The sequence below is a fragment of the Xiphophorus couchianus genome, chromosome 7 (assembly GCF_001444195.1).
Source record: "Xiphophorus couchianus chromosome 7, X_couchianus-1.0, whole genome shotgun sequence".
Taxonomy (NCBI): domain Eukaryota; kingdom Metazoa; phylum Chordata; class Actinopteri; order Cyprinodontiformes; family Poeciliidae; genus Xiphophorus; species Xiphophorus couchianus.
In genome coordinates, this window is record NC_040234.1 from 13,078,206 (window position 1) to 13,091,411 (window position 13,206).

At 38.2% G+C, this 13,206-nt stretch overlaps 1 protein-coding gene across 2 annotated transcripts in view; it reads right to left on the reverse strand.

Moving 5' to 3' along the window:
• Positions 1 to 9,866, reverse strand: part of myo16 (myosin XVI) — a 113,162-nt gene extending 103,296 nt beyond the window's left edge. The window contains exon 1 of one of the 2 annotated variants that reach the window (XM_028023224.1): positions 9,713 to 9,866. The gene's annotated coding sequence lies outside the window, so the exon portion shown is untranslated. Of the gene's footprint in view, positions 1 to 542; positions 738 to 9,712 lie in introns of those variants that run through there. The other variant, XM_028023225.1, reaches the window with a different exon arrangement.
• Between the last annotated feature and the right edge of the window lie 3,340 nt (positions 9,867 to 13,206).

Sequence of the window (13,206 nt, forward strand, 5' to 3'; positions counted from 1 at the left end):
GAGTAGCTCTAAGCAATTCGAATTGAAAAACTGGACAAGATGTTGAATCAAAAGTGAATATTAGGACTCTTCAGCATAGCGAAGCAGAGAAACAATACAAAGAAAACCAACAACTAAGATCATTACAACAAACAAGTAATCTGTCTCTTACTCTCTAAGACAATCACACACATTATCAAGCCAAAGAGCTCTAAAATCTAGTTTTACCCTTGACAATTCACTAACAGCACAGATTGAACACAGGAATCTTTTGGCTACAATCAGCTGTTCATTCCCAGCCAAAAACACACACATTCTTCTCCAATAAGCATCTTGTGGTAAATTTAGACACTCTGACAACTGCATGGCACATCTGTCTCTCTCTTCATTCCTAATGACACACACCGGCAGCAGCAAATGAAACATTCACATACACCCATGTTTGTTTCCCACAAGGTTAAGAAAAAAAAAAAAAGAAATCACACTTACACCTACAATATTATTCTTATAATGAACCAAGAGTGTGAGAAGTACGAGAGAAGAGATAAAAAGCAATGCCTTACCAGAGAGAGCCCCTTCCACAGGAGACACTCGTGCAAAGAGAGGAGGGAAATGTGTCTGCGTGGTGAAAACCCAGAAAGGATCGTCTCCCCGTGCTACACAAATCAATTTCACACTCTCTCACGTTCCTGCCACTCTGATGTCATTCATTCATTCCCCTTCCCGTGGTCATGGAAACTCCACCGCTTGCAACTGTATACATTCTTGTACATCTGCCTTTCTTTCTCTCTACATCCCTACCCACCCCCCCATTCTCACTCCAGACCCTGGTGAGCCCAGCCCACTTACTCCATCTGAAGGGTGCAGTTAACACCCTCAGCCTCATAAGCACCTCCCTCTTCACTATCTCATAGCAAAAGAAAAAGAAATTTAGGAGGTTCATAGAAAAGGGAGTTGCCTGGATTCACCTACGGTAGCCTCTGTGTCTTGGCGAATTTGTGCACTACGCAGGAAGTTTTTTTGTCATGGCAAACAAAAAAAACTGAAAAAGTTGTTGACTGATCCATCAAATAGATGTCTCTGCTCGCCACAAAAAAGAATGCATAAACTACGAGGCTGATGGTGACAGACAGATGTATTAGTTTGCTGCCTTCACACACAACCCCAAATCCAATGTTAAGTCAGATGATGAATAATTAATGACAGCACCATCATTACCTTCTTTGCCATTAATGCTGATATTAACCTTGGAGAGGTGATTCGGATAATCTGGCCAAGATTACAATCTTTACTCTAATAAAAACTGCAATCTCTGTCTATTTGTACATATCTTGTTGTACGCAGAGAAAGCAGACGAGCATTTAATGTGCAACATACCAAATTAATCTCACTGACCTTCACTTCAATTCTACAGATACTTTTGTTTAGTGCAGCCAAATTAATTTGCAAACTCAAATGTTGCCACAAATTTTATTTGGGTAATTCAATTAAACAATTTGGCCTAATTAAATTACTAAAATAGTTTTTTTCATTATTATTAAAATGGATTACGTCCACTTTAACATTTGACTGGAATTTACCTCATTTGAGTCTTTAAAATCTAAAATCTAACCAAATAAAATTTAATCACCACATTTTTCTTTGATTTTGTTTGTGGGAGTTCTGCTACTTTCCATAATAATAAAAAAAACAAGAATACCACATAATACCACATAATCAATGTGGCATTATGGAATACAGGAATACCACATTGATTGGTAATCAATGTGGTATTCCTACAGTCAGCAATAAATCGACGATTTATTGCTGACATTTTTGTTTAACAGAACAGTGTTTAGGGAACTTGAGGACAAACATATTTTGTACCTATGAGAAATTAGTTAATGTTCTACCTGTTATACACAAAAGTCAGCTGATTGACAATTAGCTTGTGCAAAGCCCAGATTCTACTACAAATTAGAAACAATTTCTACTTGAATTACAATAACTAGCTGCAATGTATTATTTTTGAAAAGGAATATAAGAAGAATGTCTATTTTCAAGGCAGAATCTTTGCTTTTTAAAAATCTACAGTAGTGACCTCTGTAAAAGGTACAAGTCTCTGACTTTTATTCTAAACACTACTAAGGCAAAAATATTTATACAAAAATCATTTTGTGAATTTATCATTGCAAAATACCGTGATAGGTTCACAGGGGTCATCATCACAAGTTTTAATTGTTGTAGCTATCATACTTAAAATTATCCTTGTAAACATGAAAACATTATGCTGATGATGACTGCAAGTAGGAGCTGGGGTCATTTTACAGACTTCAACATTTTTCTATTTCTAATTGGATGAAAATACAATGCATGCGCTGCATGATTTTAAAAAATACACATTGTGCTAGCATAATCTTTATGACGTCTACCTTCATTTTTCCTGAACATTAAATAAATGAATAAACTGGAAATGATAACGCTCGGTTTCTTGGCTTACGTTTTCGCGTATTTCTAGTTTGTTTTTAAACAAATTACAACAATATTACTCATTGTTGCCATCTGTTGTATAGTCTAATGCACGTCACATCACAGATGTTTCCAATTAGCTCACCTGAATTCAGTCACTTCCGTCAGGATACAAACGGATCGACGAACGTGTTTTCGTTTTCATCGTGTACTATGCCATATGCTGCCACCATTGCTTTGTTTTCCAGGGTTTTTTTTAATTATTCAAATGTTACCACATCCCGAACTCCTGATTTTATTTGCTACAATTTTCAACTTTGGCATCTTGCGTGCGGCGTAATCCCTGCCCATAGCCATTAAACATCAAAATACTGCCAATGCGCATGCGCATCACGTTTTTTCCTCACTTTAAAAAAAAAGTACAGGAAAATAGATTTTGGTCATTTCTTACCACACACTCTCGTAACTCCTTGGTTGCGAAAATATTCAAACAAGGAGAGCAAAATGTTTTGTCCTCAAAAAAATATTTGTTTTGCCTTTCTGCTCGTGGTCATCTCGGTCTACTTGGTTTCTGTGTTTGGCGCCACCTGCTGATGGCAATTTTATTCCTGCAGACTCGGTATGTCATAAAAATCTGGGCTGAAAGGTGATTGACCAGAGGCCATGAAACTTAGATAAGAGAGCTACATTTTTTAAGTTGTCCTGCCTTAACTTCTTCAAGTTTGCAAAGTAATTGGATGGAGTTACAATGGAAATCTATTTTGTGTAGGCAGCATGGTCTAAAGACTCTAGAGTGATTACCTGGTGTGATTTGGGTTGTATATTATGCTGCATGTAAATGAGACAACAAACTAAGAAAATTTGGTTTAACAACTTGCTCTCAGTTGGTTTTGAAGGTAGCCCTTGAGAACTATCTTAGTAAAATTATTTTACCAAAATTCAAAACTAACTAAAGTGGATATAACCTAAGTAGCCATCCTCTAAATCTTCAATTATGCTAATTTAAAAGGGAAGGAGGGCATTATGTAAAAGAGACTTTTTTTAGCATTACATCATCTTATTTTCCTTCACCAAAAACATACTTGCAGCAGTGTTTTTTTATTATTATTTCTTTATGCCTGTTTGAGAAATCCTTCAATCTTCCTATGCCAGCCATTGGGTATTTCTTGATGCTTGCTCACACAAAGTGCCATCTATTTCCACAAAGCTCCTCCTTAGAAAGCTCTCCAAGCCAAGTTTGATTAATGATTACTTTTTATAAACAATGCTGCATTTATAAGAAACTTTTCATAAAGGACAAAGTAAACAGATCAGCTACTATGGACTCATGTTAAGTAAAGATGACAGCTGCGGGGCAAGATATTAATTGTTTATAATCTTTAAACAGTGTCACTTTGAAAATCCTGAAATATTCTATGAACTCTATGTGCCATGGTCTATGGTAAACTTTCAAATGTGGCACTAATGTGTAAAGGTAGAAGATGGAAACTTTATGAGATTGAGGAGAGAAGGTAGACATTCAGAGAATATTGGGACTGAAGTCCTTTAGAAGTGTGAAATTACAAGGGATACACACACACCGGAGGGAGTCTACAATCTAAATCTGAGGAAATTTCCCCTAGACTGGGGTCTGACTTTCTACTTTACCTTGAAATTATCCCCTGCTTCAGAGCTCTTATCTACACTCACAGAAATGACAGGGAATATAACAAGACTAGCAGGCAGTCCTTTATCACCACTCACTATAAGTTCTTTCCTTCTCGAGTACATTATCTATACCTCAGATCCTCTTGCCTCTACCTAACCATCTTCTGCTGCTTGATCAATCTTACCTATATGGTTTTTCCATCCATTCTCGGTACACTCTTGTGGTTTTTGTTTCTGTGCTTAGCAGATAGAGATACATCATGGCACTGACAGAGGGGGGTATCAGTCCCTATTACCTTCAGTTGGTTAAGGTTAAATGTGAGAAATGACATGTTTGACATCAGGCACACAAACATCACAGCTAGACTCTATCTTTCATCACTACAGAAACTTCCCCCACAGCTTCTTGGCAACATCAAAGCAGTGTTTTTAAAGGGAATGCTTAACCGATCTTGTTCAAATCATTAGCATAGCTCTGCAGCCGGGCTTGTACTCAACACTCTAATACACCCTATCTGGCTACAAGCAAAAGTAGCGGGTAGGTGGACAAGTATCTGTGTGCAGTGAGGGGGAGGGTCAGTACATGAGGGGGTGCGTATGTGTGTGTTATCCACTTAATGTTGATGGGAGCACTGAAGCTGCTACTTTTGATGCACCTGCCCAGCAGAAAAACAACCAGATTTGTTAGTGGTTGCTCTCATCTTTTTGGTGGGTCTCTCTTTCTATTTGTGGTTGTCCTGCTTGCTGAAAAACATCTTCACTGCCCCCAACATGCTCTATTAGTCATGTTTCAAAATCCAGATTTCAGCAGCTACACCTACACAGAGAATTATCCTAATAACATTTAAGCCCCCACGTTTATTGTGTTCATACCCAGTAATTTCATAACATTGTTGATTAAAATTGCACATTTCTCCTTCCAGTTTCAAACAGGGGATTAATATTAATTTATACATACACACACATAGCTACAACATGTCCTAGCAAGCCCAGACACTGACCCTGACACTGATTTTCTTACTACTGACACAGCATCTAATGATAGCCCTGGAAGGAAGTCACTCAGGGCACCAGTCAGATTGCAGCAGCAGCATGCCTCCATTAACATTGTGGAAGACTTTCATAAAGAAATAAGGTCAGATGGGCGACAGCCTAGACTTCTAACAAAGACAACTGTCAACTCAGGCTTCACTTAGTCTTCATATCAGCTGCTCCACCTGTTTAAAGCTGAATCCCTTCAGACTGCTTTCATGACAAAGCTTCATCAGATTGGAGGGAGGGGGAATCTAAAACCGAAGGTTTGGATTTAATCTTAGCCTCCTGGAATGGTCCCAAATAACATGTTGTGGCTGCTGCCAGCAGTGCTTCCCACCACCTGTCATTAGCTTTACTGTGGTTTGAGTCAACCAACTGTCCACTCCCAGAGGCCCCTCTTAAAGGAATACCCAGGGTCCCATTTCCATCTTGCATTTTCAATTTATGCAGAAATGTGAGATTTTTTTAAACAAAGAAAACCACAAAACGGTACAGATGAGCATTGACTAACTAAATCCCAGGGAGTGGATGTCACAGTTGTGCTGCTGGTTGCACGGGCAGGTTTTCACAGAAAAGGTATAGAAGATAACAAGCTGCATCCAAGACGAGTTTGGGGATTTCCTTTTTAATAGTGCAATCAGCAGCGAAAAAAACTGCAAGGCAGCTGGTGTGCAGCTTGTAGTGGTTGGAGTATATAAAAACACAAGCGCTTCATGTATGACACCTAAAATATAGTTGCTTTTTTGTTTGTCTTTTGAAATAAAACTGTAAGGCACAGTCTAATACCAAAGAAAAAAAAAATGTTTTCACACCAGGCTAATTTACTGCTGTTCATGGAGTGAAAAGGTTTACTTAGCAGCAACGTTACACAAATAAGCAGTGGAAAAAAATATTATGATTACTCATTAACCAATCTACTGCAGAATTTGTGGTTAGACTGCAGTTTCATTGAAGGATCTATAAGTCTAAACAAACCTAAAACCTAAAACTGGATTTCTACGTGTTGATGTAGCAAACTAGAAAATTAGCAGCTTAAAATTCCTATGAGATGTTGCTTTGAAAACAGATGGATTGGGAATTGTACTTTAAAGCAATATTGTTTAGTTTGATAATTATGCTGCATTTGATTTGTCTATGAATCTGTATGAATTTTTGTAGAGTTTGTGTTAGTTGCCTGTCAGAAATAAAGTTAGATTTTTTTAAAAGTTATTGTTCTGAATGACCAGGCTAATTAGCGATGTAGGATAATAATAACACATTTCTATTTTTGTTTTACATTGAAAAAGTAAAGGAAGATATTTCCCTAAAGAAATCACTACTGTCCTTTTCAAATCATCAATGAAGTCCACATTCTAGTGTGAATTTGAGAAATATAAGAACAACAGAAAATGAGATTAACCTGTGGCTTTTCCTTCCAGATGATATAATCCCATCTTAACCCCCTACTTAGTTTGCTCAGTCAGCTGTTTGCCTTCTGAGATCGGGCACTTCAAATCAATCCATCCATTCAGTGTCTGTGTTTGTGTGTGGATGTGTCTTTTTTTTCTGAGTGGTTTACTGGGAAGGAAGGGGGGTTATCCCTGTAAAATGATCCACAAAGGAAACCCCGTGAGTGGAAACCATCTATGAATAGATCAGCTTCGGGACAGAACTTGAAAAATGCAAATAACATATTTTGCCATCAGCTATTTTCCAGTTTTTAGTATTTAAAAACATCACATTTTTTCACCTCTTTAAGCTGTTTATAATATTGTTATTATACTGCCTTGACATTTAGAAGAAGCACTCTATAGCTGACTTTTGAAAATAAGCATTGCTCCTCTTAGTCATGCAAGAAAGAAGCTATTTAAATCTTCCTAAACATGGGTCCAGTGGTGCAGCTCAGCCAGCGGGTTTGCTGATTCATCAAAATCCTTTTTACACAGAAAAGTCACTGGAGAAAGGGACAGTTATTCCAGTTTGTGTATATGCTCCCTGCAACCAATAAACCAGCTCATTACTTTATGGGAGGAGGGATAGAAAAAACTTTTAAGACCAACACTGGTCCAAAATTGTATGGGTCCAACGCAGCAGAATGGGACTTGGGGATCCATTCCCATTAAACCATCAACCACCAATCAGAGTTTGAAAAATCACCCAGTAAGACCTAAACTTGAGCGGTGGATGTAAATTAAATGACAGCTGAAAAATTGTTGAAATACTTTCTATGCTTCCACAACTTGCAGTTTAAGTAAAAATGATGTGTATTTGGTATACAGAGTATGTTCTTTTTAAGATTTTTAGACAGAAGTAACTCTTTGTTTTTATGTACAACAAAAAAATACCTTTAGATCCAATCCAATTTGTGATGGTGCTGACCTTGAGAGCTCTAAGCAATTTAGCAATTTAGCAAACCAATGACTTGTGACAGCTCTGTCTGAGACACAACATGAAGAACTGTGATCACAATGGATCCAAGTTAGTGACATTATGCATTCTCAGAGACATCAGCAACATCTACTGTGAAGTTAAAACAAGAAACGGAAAAGAAAGAATATAAAAAGTTGGGGTCACAGGACAGGGTAAGCCTAAGTGTGGTACCCATAGAGCAGATGGGGTGAAGGGTCATGCTCACGGACCTCACAGCAGCAGTTTGGCCGTGCAGTTGCAAGTTGAGCCCCCCACTATTGTCCCCGCTGCCCTCCCTGCCTCACGGGTCGAATAGTGTTCTGTGGAGGCAGTTCTGTTGCCAAAATCTTTTTAGCTTGAAAGGAAAACAAACCCCCACTCAATTTTTGGAAGAGCACAGAGACAGATGGGTGTAGCAAGTACGCAGACAGACAAAACAAATGCGCATCACAAAGAGAAGACTCTCTGAAATGGTCGATGCTCCTTTAACACCATGATGGGTTTATTTTTACAGTCTGTTTAACATTTCTGATTTCACAATGTCCCTGAATTCGAACATCAACAAGTTTAACCCACATTCTCTCATTTCTTTTTGTCTATTTCTGCTCCTCACAGTCACCGGGGCGCGTAGATGCTGAATGAGGCCATCTGTGAGCTCATGTGAAACAAAAGCTGAGGCTTTTATCTGTTTTTGGAAGGTGGCAGAAAACAAAACCTCAGCTGTACTGATGCTCTGCTATTTTTTGTGCATATAAAGCTGTATGGACCATTAAATCTGTTCTCCTCGCTGTCTTCACTGCCCTTTATACCCCTTTTGTACATCTACATATTGCCATTTGGTCCCTTCATTCTTCTCTTTCATATCTGCAAACTAATTTTGCACCAATACACTTAAACCACTGTGTGTCAGCTGGTTGTTTTTATGAACTGAAGGTAAATTGTCAAAGAAATGCTCAAATTTTGTGTATTCTTCAAAGTAAGTATTATTTCCATTGATTGTGATATTGGAAACTAGTTTGGGCCACTAAATTCTTAATATATATGTCAGCCTGTGATAACTCTAACTTACCTCCTGCTGGTATTATTTCCTACAATAAGGTAGAAAATATGAAGACAATAATTGGGGGTGTCAGTTTTCAAATGAGGTATGTCTCGTTCCTATGGCACAGGCATGAATACGTTTTTAAAATCTACTACCTTCAAAATCTCAAAAACTTTCTGATGAATGTCTAAGTTAAAAGTCCCTTTATTAAGATGTGAGAACATGCAGACCTGACTGGAGTCGTGAAGTGCTCTCTGTTCCCCAAATGTTTAATAATGATCAGCAAGCTGTTAGAAGAGATCAAAACTTTTTTTTCTAACATTTAAGAAATATATTTATGTTTAAACTTGCTGTGTAAATGTTATGATCTTGTTAAACCATGCTATTTTCCACTGAGGTTATCAGACAGCGCCAACCGCAACCCTGGTAGGTATGAATTGATTTATGGTAAGTAAGAACATCCCACTGCAGATGGGTGTGTTTCATTTCCAAAGAAGGCAGATGTAATTCAACCAAAACAATGAAGGTGCGAAGGAGTGAAATTACCAGCAACCGTTGTGACCTTTTCAACTTGCTGCTTGTTAATATTAAATCAAGCATGCCAGTAATGCAAAAGAATACATGTAACACTTTCATATCATATTGGCACAGTTTCTGTGCCAATATGATATGAAAGTGTTACAGATCCACTAGGCTGTTTGGTTAAAGTCTAGGATAATACACACACACATAAACGCACACGCAAAAAAATAAATAAATATATATAATAGGAGGCCACAGACACCACACAGTTCCACAGTGTTTAGATGAAAGATACCCAAAGTTTTATATGAGTGAGAGCATTTTTAGCAGACATTCAAACATCTCTAAGGTAAAGAGATGTGTGTTTTGTGTCCAAACATCAAGCTAGAAAATTGGAGTCTAATTTGGATATATATTTTTTTGCATGCATGCATGCATGAATCAAGAACAGACAAAAATAATTGTAACTTTTGAAGACAGAGACAAGACATTCAATCTTAGTGTAAAAAAAAAACAAAAAAAACTTCCATCTAAATGGTAAATTATCAAAGTTTAAATATTTTGAAAAAATATTCAACAGTGTGCTTCTGGGCCTCATGTGACATGCAGAAAAAAAAAACAGACACTAACCAGAGAGAATGAGCACCATACCTCAGAGCATTTCGCCGTAGTTTGAAGTTTTTTCTTTCCAACTGGGAAATAAAATCCAGAAATAGCTTGATCTCAGTTGAAGAGATCTAAGATACGGAACAAACGTGAGAGATACCAACTCCCAGTTCGCTCTACATCCACACCAACAGGCTTGAAATCCTCCACTGACATCCCACCAGAGAGCCAGTGAGAGTTTAAGAGACAGGGAGGAGAAAAAGAGGGGGAGGTGGGGAGTTTGGGTTAAAAACGGGGGGAGTAGTTGAAAGGGAGAGAGTCAGTGAGAGTACGATGGAGGGAGATTTAGGAGTTTACACGTCAGTGCCTGTGCTTGTGTGTTTGTAAAGAGAAACAGAAAGAGAGAGAGGTTTAAATCTCTAATTACAAGTGCATATCAAAAGCCCATAAGCAGATGGTGGGAATAAGTGACACATGACTATTTACACTGTATGACATGTGTATTATGTGCCTCTGTGTGATGTAGTCGGATAGTAGAGGAGAACTAAACTCTGAAAAAATACGGTGAAGCATGCAGGATATTGAGACAAGCAGAAAAACAAACTAGATTTCATCTCACCTCTCTTATCTCATTTTTAACTTCTCGTTCTCCATATTATGATTCTGAACTGGATGAAACAGAGAAACATGCTTTTTTAAAATAAATTTTATTTGATCAATATTTTAGTCTATTAGCTATTATGAGGATGCGCCATGTCAGTGAAAAAAAAGTTCCTGTAGTGGTGGCTCTGTATGGATTGTTGCCTCAGTTTCCCATTTTTAGCAGAGGAGTTTAACCTAAGCATTAACAGTCATTCCATGTACAATAGATGGTTACTGAAATCCATTTCGTCTCATTTTGATGTTCAATTTTAAACTCAGCGAGTCCCATGTGTAAATACCTAAATGCAGAGTTTTTGTCGTGTGATTGGCTGATTTGTTGTTTCTGTTAACAAGAAGCTGAACAGATGTATCTAATAAAGTGGAATGTGAGTGTACTTGTATCCATTCATCCATTGTCTTCTGCTTACTCAAGATTGACGGAAACCCTGACATCCCTCTCCCCAGTGACACATTTCTCATTTTTTCAAGGCCTTCTAAGAACTTATAGTCCCTCTAGCAGCTTCTTGTTTTTCTCCAGTGACTCTTCTCTGAGCCTGAAAAAGAGCCAAAGTGAGGCCCTAGAAGACTTTCTGACCAAATACCTGAACCATCTCGTCTAGCTCCATTTGATGTAGGGGATTCATTGACTCTGACGCCCCACCGGACACCGGAGTCCCTTCAAAACAGAGTCCAGAAAACCTATAGCCAACTGTATCAAGGATATTGTTCTTTTACTTATAATCCATAGCTACTGAACATTGGTTAGGTTCAGACAATAGATGGGGATGTAAATAGATGTTTAGCTCTTTCTTCAGCAGAAGGTAACTGGGATAGCACCTAAATAAATCTCCTGCTCCATCCTACCATCAATGTAGAGAAGAAAATTATTATTTGACCTTTATAGGGTGAGCTACATCAGTTACATAGTTGAAAACCGAACCCAGCATTTTACAAAAAAGTGGACACTCCGTCAAATACTGTTGAAATGTGTTTGTGTGTGAAGGCAAATGTGACTGCATATGTGAGTGACTTCCAAAGTAGGCATAAAGAAGAGTAGAGATTTGCAGGAAGGAGGGTTAGGGCAGAAATTTCTATCCACTCATCCATTTGATGATTTCCCCCCTCTGATCTGCAATATAAAAGCCTCATGTCTTTGAGAAAACTGTCAGATAAAGATGAACATGAACAAAGATAATGTTCCTTTCATTCTTTTCTTATGCAGATTGTTCCCCTATTGGGTTATTTTATACACAGAAGCACAGCTACATTAATTATTGATCATCTTATAAATATAAGAATAAATAAGTAGATCTCATGTTGTTTGGAGGGAACAACATAATAAAGCTGAATAATGGTAAAAAGGAATAAACTCATGACATGTTTTCAAATTGAAATCTGATTTGTGAGGTCACATTAAGTTGGTACAAAAACTGCAACAAAGCAAGCACAGAGCATGTAGCTTAGATTTTACAGTTACATGTGACAAAATCTCATTTATAGATAAACTAAATCCTCGCTTATACTGGAAATCCAGGCAGCTATTCAGTCAGTTCAGCAGCAGGGCTGTGGATCAGCTTGATAACTCTGAGCTGATGGCAGTGGATCAAACTAATCCCAAGATACTACATAAGTATGTAAGTATGTACATGGAATAGCCATGCTCCATATTAAAGCACCCTGAGATTGTCTAAGTGCAGTACATTTTAGATGTTGAGGGCGGAAAAGGTGAATGCGAACATATGTATAGAGTGAGTTGCAGGATGTGAACTTCTGTGCCGATTCTTGCAAAAAGCAGAGCAAGCTGGATGCTACAATCAGGATTCAGGATCACCTTTAGTCCTCCTCATCAGTCAGACCTGTCCTGAAGCTACCAAACTGTGAGAAAGGGAGGATGGAGGGCAATAATGCACAGAAGGAGAAAAAGCATGCTATGATCCAGCAAATAGAAGAACGTGTGAAGAATGAGGAAGCAGATATTCCTCGTTTAGTAACCTATTTACAACAACAATCAGTTTAATGCAATACATTTAGTTTACATTTAAACCCTCTGCAGAATGCATTAAGGTATAGCTGCTGAATTTGCTTTATCTGCAGTATTGGAAACAAGGGAAAATTAGAAGTATGCATGTAATTATTTGTGTATGTTTGTTTGTTTGACCTTGTTTTGCCATTGTGTGCCCTTCGAGGTTTTACACAGTGTTCATCTTGTTTGTTTTATCTTCTTGCAGTCACTCATGTTCCGTATTCTCACTGTGTCTGTAATTCGTTAAGTTTACAGACACAGCGCCTTCTGCTTTCACAAAGTTCAGAATTTTCTAACAACTGTCATGTGCCCTACACTTGTGTTACTGTGGTTTACGTTATGTTTTGTCAGATTATAATTAAAGTTGCTTCTAATCAATTTTGCGCAGCTTTTTCCCATGCAAGTTGGAAACTGCTAGAACAGTAGTGTCGCTGTCTTGTGTTCACTATGTTGCTTCACTACATTTTTCAAAATGTTGACCTTTTTTTATGGATGTTTGGAGCATCAGCTGTTCTTTGTACTTGAAGGATGATGGTATAGCGTGTGAACTACACACAGTGCCAGTATGTGTACACACAGTTGGTCTCATTTCCTGATTCTCCGGTCAGACGCTGGTTTCTCTTTTGAGAGCCGAGCCCACAGTGACATCAGCTTCCGCAAACACACAAGGCGTCACCATGGCATCGCACAAAGACATTTCTAGCCTAAAGGGAGGGAGAGCAGCATCATGCTTTACACATTTGTAGGAGAGATCTGAGTTCTGCACCCCTCTTCTCTCGTACCCTCCGCCTTTCACTTTTTTCTCAATTGCTGTTTGTTCTGTTGCCTGCTGTGGTAAACAACACAGCCGGCCCATCAAAAAGCTCCTCTGATT